This window comes from Calidris pugnax, unplaced genomic scaffold (assembly GCF_001431845.1).
Source record: "Calidris pugnax isolate Ruff unplaced genomic scaffold, ASM143184v1 scaffold41, whole genome shotgun sequence".
NCBI lineage: Eukaryota > Metazoa > Chordata > Aves > Charadriiformes > Scolopacidae > Calidris > Calidris pugnax.
Window position 1 is genome coordinate 2321091 of NW_015094509.1, and position 18489 is coordinate 2339579.

At 46.4% G+C, this 18489-nt stretch overlaps 1 protein-coding gene across 1 annotated transcript in view; it reads right to left on the minus strand.

Annotated features, from left to right (window-relative positions):
* Window positions 1–18489, minus strand: part of PAG1 (phosphoprotein membrane anchor with glycosphingolipid microdomains 1) — a 127031-nt gene that overhangs the window by 108301 nt on the left and 241 nt on the right. The gene's annotated exons all lie outside the window — the stretch shown is intronic.

Below are 18489 nucleotides of genomic sequence, written 5' to 3' on the forward strand. Positions count from 1 at the left end.
ATATATAGCATGGGTTTGTTTTTGGGGGGGGGGGGGGTGGACTTAGATGGTGGAGCTGGTTAGGGGCTTGCAGACAGGAGGGCAGGGACTGAAGGCAGGAGGAGGGATGTGCCCACCCACCTGGGAGCAAAGCAGCAGAAGCTGAAAGGGGGGAACTGCTGGAGCAGGCTGAGGAGAGGACCTGTCCCCCTGGGAGCTCACACCCTCCCAGGACTGTCACTGCCAGTCTGTTCAAAATCACCACTTGCTTTCTCCCCCCCAAAAAAATTTCAGTTTTTTTTTAAAAAGTGAAATTCAGTGCTTAGATTCACAAATCACAGCTGCAGCACCCATGGTATGCTTTCTGTCAGCATCGCTGCCTCCTCGGAGCGGTGGCTGTGCTCTGTACAGCACACAGGGACACCTCCATATTCCACCCTCCAGCTTCTTACAGTATTCCTGTTGGGGTACCTCAGCAGTCTGACACCCCCTCATTTTCGTTACCCAACGCAGCACCTGCTCAAATTCCCCTGCAATGCCCAATTCAACTATCTTCTCATTTGTCTGATGTCCTGCCTGGCACTGCCCACCAGTGCTCTCCACCTTCTGTTAGATATATACCTAGTTCATGATTTACTTCTAGGTTACTTTGCTGTTCAAAGTCCTTCACAGATCCTCATGCTCTGGCTGGGTGTTTTTTTTCTCGGAATCATTAGAGGCAGATACCCATCTGCTGGAGGATATCTTTGTAGTCTGAGTAACTCCTAACGTTTGTGCATCCGGCAGACCACTGCTTCTGCTTGCTCATATACAGATGCCTTATGTGACTTTTACAATATGTTTAAGCAGCTGAGTCTGAGAATATACGTTTATTCATCTTAAAGGTCCCTTCCAACTCCATCCGTTCTATGATTCTATGATTTTCTCCCTTCTGTCTCCTGTTTTCAACTGGTCTGCAGTTATTTGGGTGTGGGAAAGGTACTTCAGCGTCTAAAAAGCCCTAAAAGTTAACCAGTAGATACACACACACAATAATTCAGACATTTTCTGAAATTCCCTGAAGTTTTAGTGTGTGCTTTCTTTGTATTACAAATGGTAAGTTTGCCTAAATGCACCAGGAGTGTAATTCTTGAGCCACATGTGCAGTATAAGGCAAATAAAACAACAGAAAAAAACCCAACCCTGATTTGTTTTCTTATGAGCTACAGGTATTAGCATCACTGTTTTGTTTCAATTAGCTGCAAAAAAAAAAAAAGAAAAAAAGTTGAAAATACCAGAACATTCCTTCTCAGTTTTAGGAGTGTCGCATTTTTTACATAAGCAAAACTAAAAATAAACATAACTCTTGTACAATAAAGAGCAAATGTAGCACCAAGTGTCATTTTATCCACGCAGTCACCTCTCTCTACACCAGAGGTTTGCATCTATAATCCCTCTGAAGCCACAATGGGGTATGAACATGCAAATTCCAAAACGATGAGGAATCTACATTTTCAGCTATCATGAAATCTTCTCAATAGCTATTGTTCATGTACACTTTGACCTGCCAACCCTTGCAACCTTTTGGTTAACAATGAGGTTTGTTTCTGAACCTTCCTAAATATTTAAAAATGAACTCAAATGCCGTATGAACTCCAATCCTCCCAAGCATTTTCTCTTCACACACCACTGTGTAACTACTAAAACCAAAGAACAAAATCTCTTTTCTGTAGGAAGGAATGTCTCTGTTGGTTATACTTGTTCCTACCTAAGTCTACCACCAATTCCTAGCTCAGACTTTAAAAGAAGAAACTTTAGTCCATGTTGCAGCTCACTAAGGTCTCAGCCACTCTATCATACACGCAGCTGTTTCTCTTTTGAAGTCTCTGATATTCTAAGTATACTCAAACCTTACACTGTACCTAAGTTCTTGTGCATGCCTTTCATCGGGGAGAACCTGTGTAAAGGCTTGGATTTCATCCTCTCCTAAAATGGGAGCTCTCCTTTTCCTTTGGGAAAATCAAACAGCTTACATTAAGGCTGCTCCACTTTCACCTCAAAAAACTTTATGCCTGACCTGGATAACCTCCTCTGTTCTCCAAGGATTGCACTAGAGCAATAGTATTTATTTACACTCAGAAGGCAGCACCAGTATGTCTAAGATCAGGCTCTCTGTGAATTTTAAAAATCATGAATAAGAAGTAAATTTATATGAAGTTCAGTCGTTATTTTGCAAACAGACTCACGAGACAAAAACAAATGGGACGTCGATAGCAAAGGATAACTCTACTGTCGCTGCCCTGTTGATGAAGATTAAAGCAATGCCTGCAATTAATACAGAATTAGCTTCCAAGCCAAAACGAGAAGGCTAAGGTCACCAATAACAGCCCCACAGCTCCTGCATGCATAAAAAGCAGCCCATTTGGTGGGGTCCCTTCCCAGGCAGCTGCGGACGTGCCGGGAGGGGGAAAGGCAGAGGCACACCGTACTGCTGTGGCTCACAACAAAAGCCTTCTCTGTGGGCTCCTGTGGATAAAAGCCTCCTGCCTTGAGCCCTGGCTATGATACCACTCAAGGCCTATTAGAAGGAGGGATGGAGAGGTTCAGCACCTTCTCAGCCGTTCCGTGGAGGCACACGGGACACAACGCCAGCTACAAATGGCTCAGAAACGGAGCTGGTAGGAACCGGGCTTTAGAGGAAAGGAAATACTTAGAGAAGGCAAGACACGAGGCTTGCACCATAAATGTTATTTTTCCAACGTTTACAGGCTCAAGTCACTGCAAAGAATGAGATTATTTCCTTATTTTCCCCACACGTGGTCAGAACAGAGGTGAGGTAACTGTTCTGCTGCACACATCCTGCAGGACCAGGAGACAATGACAGACACTGTGTGCCAACTGTACAACCCAGGGAGCATGTAAGAGATCCTTCTGTTTTAAAAACTGAAGGTGAAAAAGTGGGAGTGAACTGAGAACTAGGCATAAGGTGCCAAGAATATGCTGCTATCCTTTTTTCGGTGAGAACGGATAATCTTTTTCAAGTTTTTAAAGAACAAGCTAGAGAATTGTTATTTGAGAACAGGCTCTCTTAAAAAAAAAGTCTGTCTGCAAAGAAGGTGGCAAAGAGCTGATCCAATAACCCATCCAGCACATCTGCTTAACAGTGCGGTTGGTGCTGTCGCAGAATCAGGGTGGTTGATGTTGGAAGAGACCTCTGGAGGCCATCTGGTCCAACCCTCCTGCTCAAGCAGGGCTACCAAGTTGCCCTGGCCATGCCCAGGTGGCTTTTGAATATCTCCAAGGATGGAGACTCCACCCCCTCCCTGGACAACCAGTACCAGTGCTCAGTCACCCTCCCAGTGAAAAAGTGTTTCCTGATGTTCAGAGGGAACCTCCTGTGTTTCAGTGTGTTCCCATTGCCTCTGGTCCTGTCACTGGGCACCCACTGAAAAGAGCTTGGTGCTGTCCTCTTTGTACCCTCCCTTTAGGTATTTCTACACGTTGATGAGATTCTCCCTGAGCCTTTTCTTCTCCAGGCTGAACAGTCCCAGCTCTCTCAGCCATTCCTCATAGGAGAGATGCTCCAGTCCCATAATCATCTTCATAGTCCTTTGAGGGATTCCCTCCACTAAGTCCATGTCTCTCCTGTACTGGGGATTCCAGAACTGGACCTAGCACTCCAGATGTGGCCTCACCAGTGCTGAGTAGATGGGCAGGATCACTTCCTTCAACCTTCTGGCAACGCTTTGCCTAGTGCAGTCCATGGTAGCATTCACATTCTTTGCTGCAGGGGCAAATTTCTGGCTCACGTTTGACTTGGTGCCCACCAGGACCCCCAGGTCCTTTTCCGTCAAGTTGTTTTCCAGCTGGTCAGCCCCCAACACGTACTGGTGTCTGGGGTTGTTCCTCAGCACTCCCCCTGACTCCTGGTATCTCCAATTCACAAGTTCAAATCTGGGATGTGGGATAACTCCTAGCTGCTCTCCATAGCACATAGCAAAGGTGACATCCCCTGGACACAGTGCTGACCTTAGAATCATTTAGGTTGGAAAAGACCCTTGGGATTATCGAGTCCAACCACCAACTCTACAAAGTTCTCCCCTACACCATATCCCCCAACACCACATCTAAATGGCTCTCCAAGGATGGTGACTCAACCACCTCCAGCTGGGGCTCACCACAGGTACAGCTGTCCCACGAGAGGCCAGACTCTTGTCAGGACGAAAACGACCTGTGGTCCTCAATCCCATGTTGGCTACATCCAACTGCAAGTTCCACTTTCCAACCTGCACTGCATCAGCATCCCCTAATTTAAAGCTCCGTACGCACCCGAATTGCCAGACTGCTTTTGGAAGTTAACTCTTTCCTGTACTGAACTGCCAGGGCTGAGGGACAAAAATCCACTAGAGGATCATGCAGGAGAGTGAGGGAAAGGCAAGGTTTAAGTTTGTAGTGTGTGCCTTCAGCCACAACACCTCTCTACTGCTCAACTGCCTTCAGCCACAACACCTCTCTACTGCTCAGCAGAAACACCAGTTGCAGCAAGAGAAAGCAGCACTGCACTTCTCTCTGACCCCAAAACCTTACTCTATAGCATATGACTGACTTAACAGCACTAATTTTTTTTATTATTATTATTATTTTTTTTTTTTTTTTGCAAGAGATTGCTCCTACCTGCATAAAATCAGGCTGATACCAACACACACCACAGGTAGTGGGAAAGTTAATAAAACCAGGTAGCTAGGTGTTTAAAAGGTATAAATGGCTCAGCTCTGGTCATTTACCTACAGCAATCTTCACACTTTTTTTTTTTTTTTCCAAATTCAATCTTTCTCAGTGCCAGCTGCTGATGAATTGCAGGGAGGATGACTTTGTTAAATGATGAACACTAACATTTCAGAGTTACACCTCCGAAAATTGATTACTACCTATTGACAGATAGCTTAAGCACAGAAATTCCTGGTGGTTTTGTTTGGGGTTTTTTGTTTGCTTGTTTGTTTTATTGTTTTATTTTATTCCTCTAGACTCCAGTGAAAGGAAGCCTTTTCTGTTTAAAGCTGCTGCTTTTTTTAAGCATCAGTGTAATTGATCATGCAGGCTAATACTTAATGTAGAAAATACAGCTGCTCTGTGGAGCAGGGCACATCTCTTGCCGGGTAGAACACAGAAAATACAGTGTCTTGGAAATTCTCCTTCCCAAGGGAATCACAGCACTGCAACGTGTAACTTCTTTCTAGTTCAGGAAACCAAGTGGAAAGTTTTCCTGGGTACTGCATTTTTAATAAAATATTATTTACTGCTGATTAAAACTGACAACTCGTGCTTATTTTACCACTGTCCAAGAACTAATATTTCACTAATTCCCATGGCTGAGAGAATCACAGAATCACAGAATCTTCTAGGTTGGAAGGGACCTTAAAGATCATCTTGTCCAAGTGAAGAAGTGAAAAAATCCACCAAGAGTTTCCAGTTTCCTAGACTGCCAACCACAAGGTCCAAACCTCCGGGGCTTTGGTGTCCCAGGTGGCTACAGCCAGCTCCTCAGGCCACCTTGCTTCTGCATGGAGCCACATCCCGTGGTCCCAGATGACCCCCCCTGTGGGAATTTGGGGGTCCCATCACTTCCTTCCCAGACCAGATTTCTCCTCCCAGGCCAGACTTCTCCTCCCAGGCCACTCGGGCTGTCTCTGGGGGCTGCACAACCCTGACTGCAACCACAGGCGGTGGTGTGCCAGTCAGGAACTGGTGTTACTGGTGCAAGCTCTACCTGAGCACTGAATAAATGGGAAACAGATAAATGCTGAGTTATTGGCTGCCTGCTTTGTCAAGTAAATAATTTAGTTAATTTCCTCACAATAACGACCTCCCGTTTTGATGGGAAATCAATCCTCTGCTTCTGGGCTAGTTTGCTTTCTCCAGTACTTCTCTAGGGCTGCTTTTAACCAAACCTGTTGAGGAGGATGATAACAGAAACCACCGGGAAACCAGCATCCATCAATTCATCATAACTGGTCAGACCTGACACAATAACACACTCCCATAGCCAGACCCAGACATCACATCTTTCCCTGCAATTAACCTGGTAACGCTAATCAATTCCTGGCGTACGTGCTCTCCAGAAATGAGATGGACTTCGAAGGCAAAATTAAAGATGGAGTCAAAAGTGAGTAAGGCCTTCGGGGTTCACTCGCACAAATTAAAATACACAATTGATACCAAAATGTAAATGAAGAGTAGGAAATTAAATCTTCATGTTAAGAATGGGGGAAAAAAAAAAAAAAAAATTCTTGCTTTCACTTCAGACAATAAAATTGACTGGAACAACAATTTAAAAGATTTGACAGACTGTCCACCAAGACAGCCTGGAAGACTGAGGTATATACCATACCTCTATATAACTAGCATAAAACATTTCCCAATGCATTGGCAAACTTCATGTACTAAATTGCCAGGAATATTTTTTTTCCAACTTCAGCTACACTGGTAACACCAAAAGGTGCCTATATGTACGTATCCCCTTTGACTACCAAGGACACAGTTAAGAAAAGAGGTAAAATAAAAAGGAAAGAAAATTATATTAGAAAAATCAAACAGCATTAACAGATAATATTTGAAGTACAAATTCATTATAGGAGGTCTACAGGTAAAAGTTTTATCTCAGGTCCACATGGATAATGTCACATGCTGCTACTCCCTTGAGTGATGAATTAATCCACACAGAGAAGCTCTGTGACAAGTCACATCACAAGAATCACAAAATGGAGGTTCACTGTGCCAGCCAGCCAGCAAATGACACACTAAAAGGGGGGAAAAAAGGCAGAAAATGCTCTTCATACCTTCCACTTCACTATGAACATGAGGGATTTATTTCACTAATCCATGGCTGGCAGTGCCGGGGCTACTTGGAGCTCCAGAGATGGAGAGAAATACCCAATTTTCAAATCCCCTCCAGTTATGGAAAGGTAAGAGCACTTCTGCCACCACTGAGCTGTTACCGCACCGCTGCCTGTATTAGGCCAACAACATTTTCTGAAAGGGATAAATTAGAGGAAGGCACACATCCTCCCATAACTAGGACGGCCAATTAAGATGGTCAAGAGAGCACCAAAACATACCTTTTTTACAGCATGCTCATTTGTAGTTTATTTTGGCTGTCTGGCTACAACGCTATATCCTCACACGAAGAGTGTGAGGGGGAGGAACGGCACAAGCCACCTTGCCTATCCAAATATGAGCTCTTTCAGACTAAGCATTAGGTCATAATTTACAGTTCTGGGGAAAAATCAGCTTCCTTTCTCACAAAATGCACTAAAAATGAGGCAATATTTGACGGTACCTCAAAGTGTGAAAGAGAACACACATACCTAATTCGGCTTCTGTGTATTTTCTTTTTCTTTTTCCTTAGGCGAGCAGATCTATAAAGCCTCTCATCTAGTGTATGAGACTAATAAACGATGAAGCTACAAAGAAGAGAGCCCCAACCTTCCATGATGTGTACTCAATTATTTTGCACTTAACAAGAGTAAAGGAAAATGAAATTAATTTAATCTCTGTAATTGCCAAACTAAATGACATCATCTTGCCTATTAGATCAAAACAATACATTTACATATAGCAAATCACTGTAAAAAGTGTAATCTTTACTCTGAAGAGTTTTCTGTGATGATACGTTAGCTTCTGTCCCTGGAAAATTACCTACGCTACGTTGCAGCAGAGGTCATGCCTTTCTCCACAACTAGGCTCTGGATCAGAACTGCTTTTAAGCTAAGCTCTACGACAGCATTTCAAAAGAAAGTGAAATTATATTTTGGAACGTGCTTGGTGAATATTCCTTACTAAATTAAGTGCAGAACTGCAGGTTTTCTTACGGTTTGCAAGCTTTAACAGTCTGAATGTCCATCTATGCCCTCTCCTTGAAGGAAGTGCATTTCGGTCCCACCAACCCCCTGCAGCGCTCCAGGCTGGGGGCAGAGTGGCTGGAGCTGCCTGGCAGAAAAGGACCTGGGGGTGTTGGTGGACACCGGCTGAACAGGAGCCAGCAGTGTGCCCAGGTGGCCAAGAAGGCCACCAGCATCCTGGCCTGTGTCAGGACCAGCGTGGCCAGCAGGAGCAGGGCAGTGATGGTGCCTCTGTCCTGGGCACTGGTGAGGCCTCACCTCCAGGGCTGGGTTCAGTTCTGGGCCCCTCACCACAAGAAGGACATGGAGGGGCTGGAGCATGTCCAGAGGAGAGCCACCAAGCTGGGGAGGGGTCTGGAGAACAAGTCCTACGAGGAGAGGCTGAGGGAACTGGGGTTATTCAGCCTGGAGAAGAGGAGGCTGAGGGGAGACCTCATTGCCCTCTACAACTACCTGAAAGGAGGGTGGAGAGAGGTGGGGGTTGGCCTCTTCTCCCAAGGGAATCATGACAGGAGCAGAGGAAATGGTCTGAAGTTGGGGCAGGGGAGGTTTAGATGAGATATTGGGAAGAATGACTTTCCTGAGAGGGTGGTCAGGCACTGGAAGGGCCTGCCCAGGGAGGTGGTGGAGTCACCATCCCTGGAGGGATTTAAGAAATGTGTAGACATGGCACTTCAGGGCATGCTCTAGTGCCCAGGATTGTTGAGTTGGGTGTTTTGTTTTGTGGTTTTTTTGGTGTTTGGGTTTTTTAGTTATTTTTTTTGTGTGTGTGTGTATGTGTATGGTTGGATTCGATGATCTCAAAGGTCCCTTCCAACCATGAGATTCTGTGATTCTGAGAAAAGTAGCTATTATTTAATAAAGGAAGAAACTTCTACAGGCAATGCAATTCATTAGGAAATGACAATATCAGTAGCAAGTTCTTCAGCCATTTCTGCAATAATTTCTTCCTGCATCTCCTACACTCCAGTCTCCTAAACCAACCTTCCTAGGTGGCAGCCTGCGTGGCAGCAGGTAAGAGAGGGTGGTGTTGGCACCAGTGTTCCTCTGCACCACTCATCTCCAAATCTGCACCCCACCTTCCACTGCTCTTCCTAACTCCTGCTCCCATGGCACAGCTGAACCTCCTCATTAACTCTCCCTCACCGTGGCACAATCTCTACAAGAGAACTTCAGGTCATCTATTCCTGTGTACCTCTTCCACTTTGAAATCATCTTGCTTGGGCGTAACAACTCTGTGTCAGCAGCACCCCAGGTAAGGTTTCCCTACAGCCCTTTACGGTGGCACTGACCCTTTCATACATCTCTGGAAATAGCTTGCCTGGGGCAACCAAAGATTTTCCTTTGCCATTTTTCTTGGCCACAGCCGTGTGGGAACAAGCATATCCAGGTCTTTCTCTCCTTCAGTCACTTCCAACGACGAGACTCTAATCCCTTTGGCTTCAGCTGCAAAATTCCCACTGATTGATAATGGATTTTCCACTGATGTAGAATCAGGCATTTCGACTACACCACCACAAATTAACAGAAGAGAGCTCTGCTAATCCTTTATAAGCAAGCTTAATCTTTTGGTTTATAGAAGAAGGAATGAAGGCCTCCTCTTCTCCAATATCAGGCAGAATGCCACTATTATTTCAGAAAATTTTTCTCATTTGATTTGATTTGATTGAAATCAGTGGTTTTTTGGAAGACATAAATCCAGACAACACCATAGATGCCCACTTTTGCCAGGTAGAAAGGGAAGAGTTTGAGCAATGAACCCTGAAGCTGAAAGCTGGGATCAGTGCTCTGGGACTTGCAGCTTACTCCATAGAAAAGTGCTGTTATCTGGAAACAGCAGACTGACAAAGCCTTCACACCCTTCACCTTTCCATTAAACAAGAGTAATATCGGAAACCTCACATTAAAATCGCTGTAAGATTTGTTAGAGTTCTCTCTCAATGATGTGATCGGAACATTTCCTGCACATTAGCAGTAGTCAGGGCTATTAAACTGCAAGCAAATATTAACACCTTTAAAAACTGCCACAGAACTTGGCTAATAACTCTAAAGCAATCAAGTCATCAGAAAGATGAACTGATCTTACAGTTACGACGCTTCTTCCATTAAAATGAGAATTTGTTAGATCAACTCAAATATACTTTGTTAAGTCAGCGGGTAACAGAATGGCTCTTTTACTTTTTGCAGGAAAGGAAATTCATCACTAGACTTCAGTGCCTGGTAAACAGGAGCTCAATCATGCAAATCCTTGCTCGGATGAGAAACCACTGCTCACAGAGACTTGTCCCATTGCAGTCACAGCCTGAGCGAGGATACTTACCTGCACTCAAATCTCGAAAGATTACGGCCAAATATTGCAGTTGTAATTGGTACTGCACATCAAACAGCCCTTAATTTGATGCCCTATCCCGCAGTGCACGAGATGCAAACATTCCATTGATTCAAGTAATTCATCACAATGAATGCCCATCATCCTATGCCAGGATGAGAAGAAATCTTAAACTCAGCAGCTCAGGGGTTCCTCTAACCCACTGGAATGCCGCAGACCTCCGTAGGACAATAAAATCTTTATCTTTTGCCATGCATTTCATTGCCAGGGTGTAGCTGGGTGACCTTTGGGAAGGAGCAGCGGGGGCTGACGTGCACCTTCATTAAAGCAGCGCCTCCGCCTTCGCCCCACCCGCCAGAACAACGAGCGCGGGAGGTAAGAGATGAGCAAACCGCCGAGTAATGAAGAGATTTGGTTTCAGAAGGTTATCAATTATTTATGAGCAAATCCCCAGAGGAACGCAGCCAGAGCTGAACAGTTTTTAATACGTTTCACTCCTGTACGCAGGGCACAACACCACCCGACACAAGCTAAATTGGATGCCTGACCCTCCGTGGTGTCAAATACCGAGTTGAATCCTGACTTTAGTAAATCACTGTTGTGTTTTTTTTTGAAGTACAACAGTCTGCGAGGCTTAAAGCTCTTTCACAAAATTCCTCCAACGCTCACAGATATAATTCTTTATAGGATTTCCCACTCATCGAGATCTCAGCAAAGAGAAATCTCGTACTGGAGAATTTCTGTAATTATGCTGACATACTTGTCTAAATAGTCTAATATTTAAAATCCTATAAGCATTATCACACAGCTTCAAATGGAATTTTATTCCACAATGGAATGAAATGGATTTGAACTTTCCCTACTAAGGAAAGACAAGACCAAGTTACTGTCTTTTTTCTCCAGAACAGTGTTTATCCTCTCCAAAGTAAAGTGCCTGTCTTGAAAGTAAAACTGTTTTATAACTGTGCTGGGTAAAGAGAAGACCCAAAGATTCTTTCTGTGACATGGGAAATACAAAAGTTACATGCTGGCCTTCTTCATGAAGCAAAGACAGTGAAACTGGATGGCTGTATTTGCTAAACGTGCTTTCACAGAATCACAGAATCCCATGGGGTTGGAAGGGACCTCTGGAGATCATCCAGTCCAACCCCCTGCCAGAGCAGGTCCACCCAGAGCAGGTCCCACAGGAACGTGTCCAGGCGGGGTTTTCAACCACCTCCCTGGGCAGCCTCTTCCAGGGCTCTGCCACCCTCAAAGTGAAGAAGTTCCTCCTCACGTTTAGGTGGAACTTCTTCTATTCAAGTTTGTGCCCATTTCCTCTTGTCCTGTCACTGGGCACCACTGATCAGATCCCCCCTCAGCCTTCTCTTCTCCAGACTAAAAAGACCCAAGTCGTCCCTCAGCCTTTCTTCCTAAGGGAGATGCTCCAGGTCCCTCATCATCTCTGTAGCCCTCTGCTGTCCCCTCTCCAGCAGTTCCCTGGCCTAGAACTGGGGAGCCCAGAACTGGACCCAGTGCTCCAGATGGGGCCTCCCCAGGGCAGAGCAGAGGGGCAGGATGACCTCTCTCAACCTGCTGGTCACACTCTTCCTGATGCTCCCCAGGATGCCATTGGCCTTCTTGGCCACAAGGGCACATTGTTGGCTCATGGTCATCCTTCTTTTCCACAAGAAGTTGTTAATCTCTGTTGTTAAACCCTGTCATTGGAAACAGCCCTCCTGCAAGTCTCGAAATGAAACCACATCCACTGTCACACAGAGAACATCCAGATCTGCAGACCTGTTCTTTGAGCTCTTCTTTCCCACAGCTTCCAATCAACAAGATGCTGCCAAAGTCCACGCCACCACCGCAGTCATACTTCCATGACTGTGTCTACAGCAGCTGTCACCATGGCCTTGAGGTCACCGTTAACACCTTAATTCAAGAACTCGGTGAGCCCAGGAGCCAGGCTGGGGCACAGCCAGGACGTGCCCTGCAGAACAAGCCCCCCCAGGCTGGCCAAGTGGTGGCATATCACACGCAGGCTGTCCCCAGGGTGAGCTGGCAGCTGTCCCATGCTTGGAGGGGCTCTCTTGGTGCAACCTGGACTCAGCAACGGGGCACGGAGCAAACAGCAGCCAGTGCAGGTCCCCCTGTCACTCCCAGCCTCATCCATAAGCTCCCTTCCAAAGGGAGGAGCTCAGGGAGAAGCTCATCAAATAATGTGTTTCAAACCACACGTGGAACAAGAACTTTCTGGCTTTTTGGCAGAGCAATCACAGAAGAGAGTGCTCTCTGCCCTTCCCATTTAGCCCAGCACCTCCCCACCTCTGGAAGCCATCTCCACTCCTGTCCCAGCCTGGCTAGATTAACCTGGTACCAAAAAAAAAAATATTAAGAGGCACTTTAAGATACATTTTAGATTTGTTTGCATTATTTTGGAGGGTTTGTTATGTATTTGGATGAAAGGAGCCCATTAAGCACATCTATATTTACTTCACTACAGTTTGGCTCTTGAAGTTAGATGAAAAGATTTACTCTGGCCAAGTTTGTTTATTCATCAACATCAGCGAAGATATGTTTTCAAAGGCTCATCCTCATCACATTTACATGAAAGCACACAGATTGTTTTTCAAGGATCGTATCACATTCTGAGAGCTGGAAAAGGACAAAAGAAACTTTTGCGAGAACTACAAAATCAAGGATGAGCACAGGAACATTTCCTACCATTTCCAGTTATTTACCCACCCTTTCCCACCTGGAGTCATTCCTTCTCACCCTGCAGACTTACCAACAAACAGCAAGTGGATGGTCAATCACCATGGCCCTCACCTGGGTAACAGCTACCGTGTGTGTGAGCAGCAGGTGGAAGGAGGTCATCCTGCCCCTCTGCTCTGCCCTGGGGAGGCCCCATCTGGAGCACTGGGACCAGTTCTGGGCTCCCCAGTTCCAGAAGGACAGGGAACTGCTGGAGAGGGGACAGCAGAGGCTGCAAAGATGATTAGAGGCCTGGAGCATCTCCCTTATGAGGAGAGGCTGAGGGCCTTGGGGCTTTTAGTCTGGAGAAGAGAAGGCTGAGGGGGGATCTGATCAATGCTTAGAAATACTTAAAGGGAGGGTGTCAGGAGGATGGGGCCAGTCTTTTTTCAGTGGTGCCCAGGGACAGGACAAGAGGAAATGGGCACAAACTTGAATAGAAGAAGTTCTACCCAAACATGAGGAGGAACTTTTTCACTTTGAGTGTGGCAGAGCCCTGGAAGAGGCTGCCCAGGGAGGTGGTGGAGTCTCCATCTCTGGAGACATTCAAACCCCACCTGGACACATTCCTGTGGGACCTGCTCTGGGTGGACCTGCTCTGGCAGGGGGTTGGACTAGATGATCTCCAGAGGTCCCTTCCAACCCCATGTGATTCTGTGTGATTCTGTACCAGGACACTGCTTACCCAGGGGCAGCAGAAGTGAAGGGTTAACCCCACCTGAAGCACAAAAGCCTAAGCAAATACAGTCTCCCAAATTTCCAATATTTTTATCCACGCTTTGACAAGAACAATTACATTTTTTCCATAGATGGTGTTGAAGAAGAGCTCTTTGTAACTGCTAGCAGAGTATTATGTAGAAACACAGCCCAGCACCAGCCAACCCCAGCTGTACAGGTCCTAGATGTCTCCGACAGGAGCCCAAACATGACTTGGTATTTGCATGCCTTTAATATCAAAATTTTATCCCCAAGTTATGTAAATATTTAAATGACATTTATGGACAGTATCTTTACTCGTGAGTTTACACTTTCCCACGGAAGACTTCCAGAGTGATTAACAATGCTGATCTTTATCCTTCACACTGACTATTCATTCATCCTTTCTGAAACGAATACTGCTTACATACGACCCAAGAGGGCTGTAACAAGGCAGTATTTATCTGCCCTAATAATCTACCGCCGCTGCTGTAATTAAAAGTTGGTTATATGGCATCCACTAAGGGAAGGAAACCCCTCCCATCACCCACCATCTTCACCTGACAGCTGTGCTTGGTGCACCTTTGCAGGAGCAAGCTTTGGATGTCCCACCACCTGCAGCTCACCCTCCCCAGCCCAGGTAGCTGTGGGCACAGTTATAAAAACCCGCTTCCTCGTGGAAGAAAATCAGAGTGAAAGTACAGAATCACAGAATCACAGAATCTTCTAGGTTGGAAGGGACCTTAAAGATCATCTTGTCCAACCGTCAACCTAACTGACAAAAATAGACACCCACACAACAAACAAGGAGCATCATCACTAAACCAGACCTCCCAGCACTACATCAACCCGTCTTTTGAACACCTCCAGGGATGGGGCCTCAACCCCCTCCCTGGGCAGCCCATTCCAATGTCTGATAACCCTTTCAGTGAAAAATGTTTTCCTAATATCCAGCCTGAACCTCCCCTGGCGCAACTTGAGGCCATTTCTTCTTGTCCTGTCACTTGTGACTTGGGAGAAGAGACCGACCCCCACCTCTCTACACCCTCCTTTCAGGGAGTTGTAGAGAGCAATAAGGTCTCCCCTCAGCCTCCTCTTCTCCAGGCTGAACACCCCCAGCTCCCTCAGCCTCTCCTCATAAGACTTATTCTCCAGACCCCTCACCATCTTTGTCGCCCTTCTCGCACAGAGGGGTTTGCAGCTTGGGGCCTTGAGTGAGTCACCAAGCACCTGCAGGGTGGTATCTACCCCAGTTCCTGAGCAGGGCAGCGCTGCTCCATCAGCACATGGGGTTTGGGGAGGGGAGGAGCCCGGGGAAGGTGAGCCAGATGCTGCAGGCACCTGTGAGAGACCTACGGAGAAGCCGTGGCAATTCAGAGATTGGGGGGTACCAGGATGGAGATGGAGGAACAGCAACCAAGGACATTTCAACTCCCTTCAGTAACTTTGCAGCCAGATTTTCAGGCTTCAGCTCCCTCATCAGCAAAGCGGGATTCCACGGGGCCTCCAAGAGCCCGCACAAGCGCACAGGGATTTCAAAGCGTAGCAAGTTTATTACTTGCTAGTTTTACACCAATGAGTGTGTACTGTTTGTCCTTTCTGTGTTTTAACCAACACAAGCAGTACCTGATGATACAAACTTATAGAAACACGGTGCTTTCCCAAGGAAGGAGCCATCCTGAACTTTGCTCACCCGAGCAGAAGGCTTTTGGCACTGTTACACACCGTACAAGCCTCATAGCATCCTTGGGATGCAGGGGTGGGCAGTGCCTGCAAGCCAGAGGCTGGACAACCAGGGCCTCATCCCACACGTCCTCCCTGCCCAGCAGCTGCCATTCATAGAATCATAGAATCATAGAACCATAGAATCATTGAGGTTGGAAGAGACCCTTGGGATCATCGAGTCCAACCATCTCCCCTACTCCACAAAGTCCTCCCCTACACCATGTCCCTCAGCACTGCATCTAAACGTCCCTTAAACACAGCCAGGGATGGTGACTCCACCCCCTCCCTGGGCAGCCTGTTCCAATGCCCGACCACTCTTTCGGTGAAAAATTCCTTCCTAATGTTCAATCTAAACCCACCCTGTTGGAGCTTGAAGCCGTTCCCTCTCGTTCTGTCACTAATTACCTGTGAGAAGAGACCAGCACCAACCTCTCTACAGTGTCCTTTCACGAAGTTGTAGAGAGTGATGAGGTCTCCCCTCAGCCTCCTCTTCCTCACACTAAACAGCCCCAACTCCCTCAGCCGCTCCTCATACGATTTGTTTTCCAGCCCCCTCACCAGCTCCGTTGCCCTCCTCTGCACTCGCTCCAGCACCTCCAGATCTCTCTTGGATTGAGGTGCCCAAAACTGGACACAATACTCCAGGTGTGGCCTCCCCAGTGCTGAGTACAGGGGCACAATCACCTCCCTACTTCTGCTGGTCACACTATTTTTGATACAAGCCAGGATGCCATTGGCTTTCTTGCCCCCCTGGGCACACGGCCGGCTCATATTCAGCCGTTTGTCAACTAGAACCCCCAGGTCTCTTTCCTCCAGGCAGCTCCAGCCACACTTCCCCCAGCCTGTAGCGCTGCAGGGGGTTGGTGTGGCCCAAGTGCAGGACCTGGCACTTGCCCTTGTTGAAACTCATTCCATTGGCATTGGCCCAGTGATCCAATCTATCTAGATCCTCTTGCAAAGCTTCCCTCTCCTCCTGGGAGTCACCACTCCTGCTTAACTTGGTGTCATCTGCAAACTTGCTGATGTTACACCCTATGTCCTCATTGAGATCATCAATAAAGACGTTAAACAGAAATGGTCCCAACACTGAGCCCTGAGGCACACCACTAGTGACCGGCCGCCAGCTGGACGTACATCCATTAGGCACAACTCTTTGGGACCTTCCAGTCAGCCAGTGCTGATTCAGCAGACACTCAAAACTCGGGAAGGGGGTGGTCTCAGCCCCAGTTTGGCACCCGGGTGCCAAGTCTGGTCCCCCAGGCTGCAACACCTCTGCCCTCCCGCCGCTGCTCCGGGGCTGAGCTCCCCCCGTGCCTTGTGCCCAAAATCTGCTCCGTTCTCAACACCTGGAAGCAGAGGCGTCCCTACATGAGCCTGGGTAATGCTATTTTGAAGGATTTATTGTTTCAATGAAGTGTTAGGCAATGTTTGCAAGCCTTCTTGCTCTATTCATCTTATTCCTACATTTTGCAGTTACAAATGGTACGGTGCTTTAAAACAAGCCCCTCTATTCTCCATCCTCATTCTTACTGGAAGGAAAAAGACTGTCCTGTTCCAGCCATTGAACTCTACAGCACTTCACCACCAGCATCAATGAGCTGATTAACAGATTTAACCCCTTTGTGTGCCCACGAAGCCCACGCTGCCCCAGGAAAGAGCGGTCCCTAACTCAATGCCACTGCACGAGACAAACTCAACTGCATTTCTCGTGGATTCCCCAGAATGGTACTTCTTAAAATATAAATTAACTCTAGATTGTCGAGCATTTCTTATTTAGGACTTGAAATCCAGTTGCCACTTTCTGATCAATGTAACTTTAATAGTAGGATAAATTTAGAGCTTAAGTTATCTCGTACCAGTTATTCGTATACAAGACATGATCTGAACCCAAATGCACATTCAGCTGCCCGGTGATGAGCCTTATGAGGAGCACAGTGCCTTAAAATGCAATGGATTACCTCTTTATTTTCCTCATTAGATGGCATTTCAGAAAAGAAACTGAACAAAAGATAGGTGAGCTTGCTGAGCGTCCTATCACACAACCTTTACTCATGTGAGCCATGTGTTGCCTTCAGATCAGCTTCTCATTCGGAAGTTGCAGATCCCCACTGCTGCCCTGAATATTGATTTTATGTTAATAAAAACCCATGTTGAAATACCGGTTAAAGGTAAAATTGCTCTTGTGCTTCAGGCCTGCAAGATGTTGTGCGTTCTGTACTCACTATGTTTTTTAAAATGAGGGCAGAAGACACTCATCCCTTACAGGAGATGCTCCATAGCCTGCAGAATCTGGCTGTTGCTAAATAAGTTAACACCTGAAATAATCACTTTTCCAGTAAGGGAAAGCACTTCTGCTATACTGAAGCTGGGCACTTCACAGATAAGTACATTTATCAGGGCAAAAATTTTAAAAATGTAAAATAAGAAACCCCAGGACTTGAAATTTCTACTTCTGTACTGTCTACCAGAAACATACAGGGTAACAAAGTACTTCCATTTACCTATCTTTAGCAGGGCTTGCTTCTGCAAACCCCCCTGACAGACACTGCTCCCACCACCGTGTAACCACAGCACAGACAGGCTTCACGGGGGCTACGGGGGATTTGCTTCTGGTTTCACACAGCACGCTTATTTTCTTGAAGTTTAATTTAATAAAATAAGAACTCCGGATAAAAGTTAATCGGGTATGTCCGCTAGGAAGGGGGGAAATATTTTCTGCCAAAATTTTATCTTCGCTCTTTCTCACTCTTTTTCTGCATTTGTTGCTTAATGGCTCAGTATCATTTCAGAGGCCATTCCTTTTACAAACGTAATCAACTCAAGCATTCAGCACCACGGATGATACATTGCTCTCCTTAAAGCCAAACCTCTGAGGGACAGATTAGAAAGAGAGGTTAAAGAGCTCTATCATTCAAAGCATTACAGCTCAGACACCTATAAATCACTGCGCTTGTTGATTTAGATAATTGCGTCCATTAGCGTGGGTAACGTCCGACCCACACAACTTTCTGGTGTGGCCGGTGGCCAGTTGGGTTTTTTTTATGTCCCCTCTTCGAAGCGCTAAAGAGAAATGAAATCTCCGAGGACAAATCTCTGCCCGCAACTCTCTTCGCGAGGCTTTGAAAAGCAGCCCCTGCTCCCCCCAAC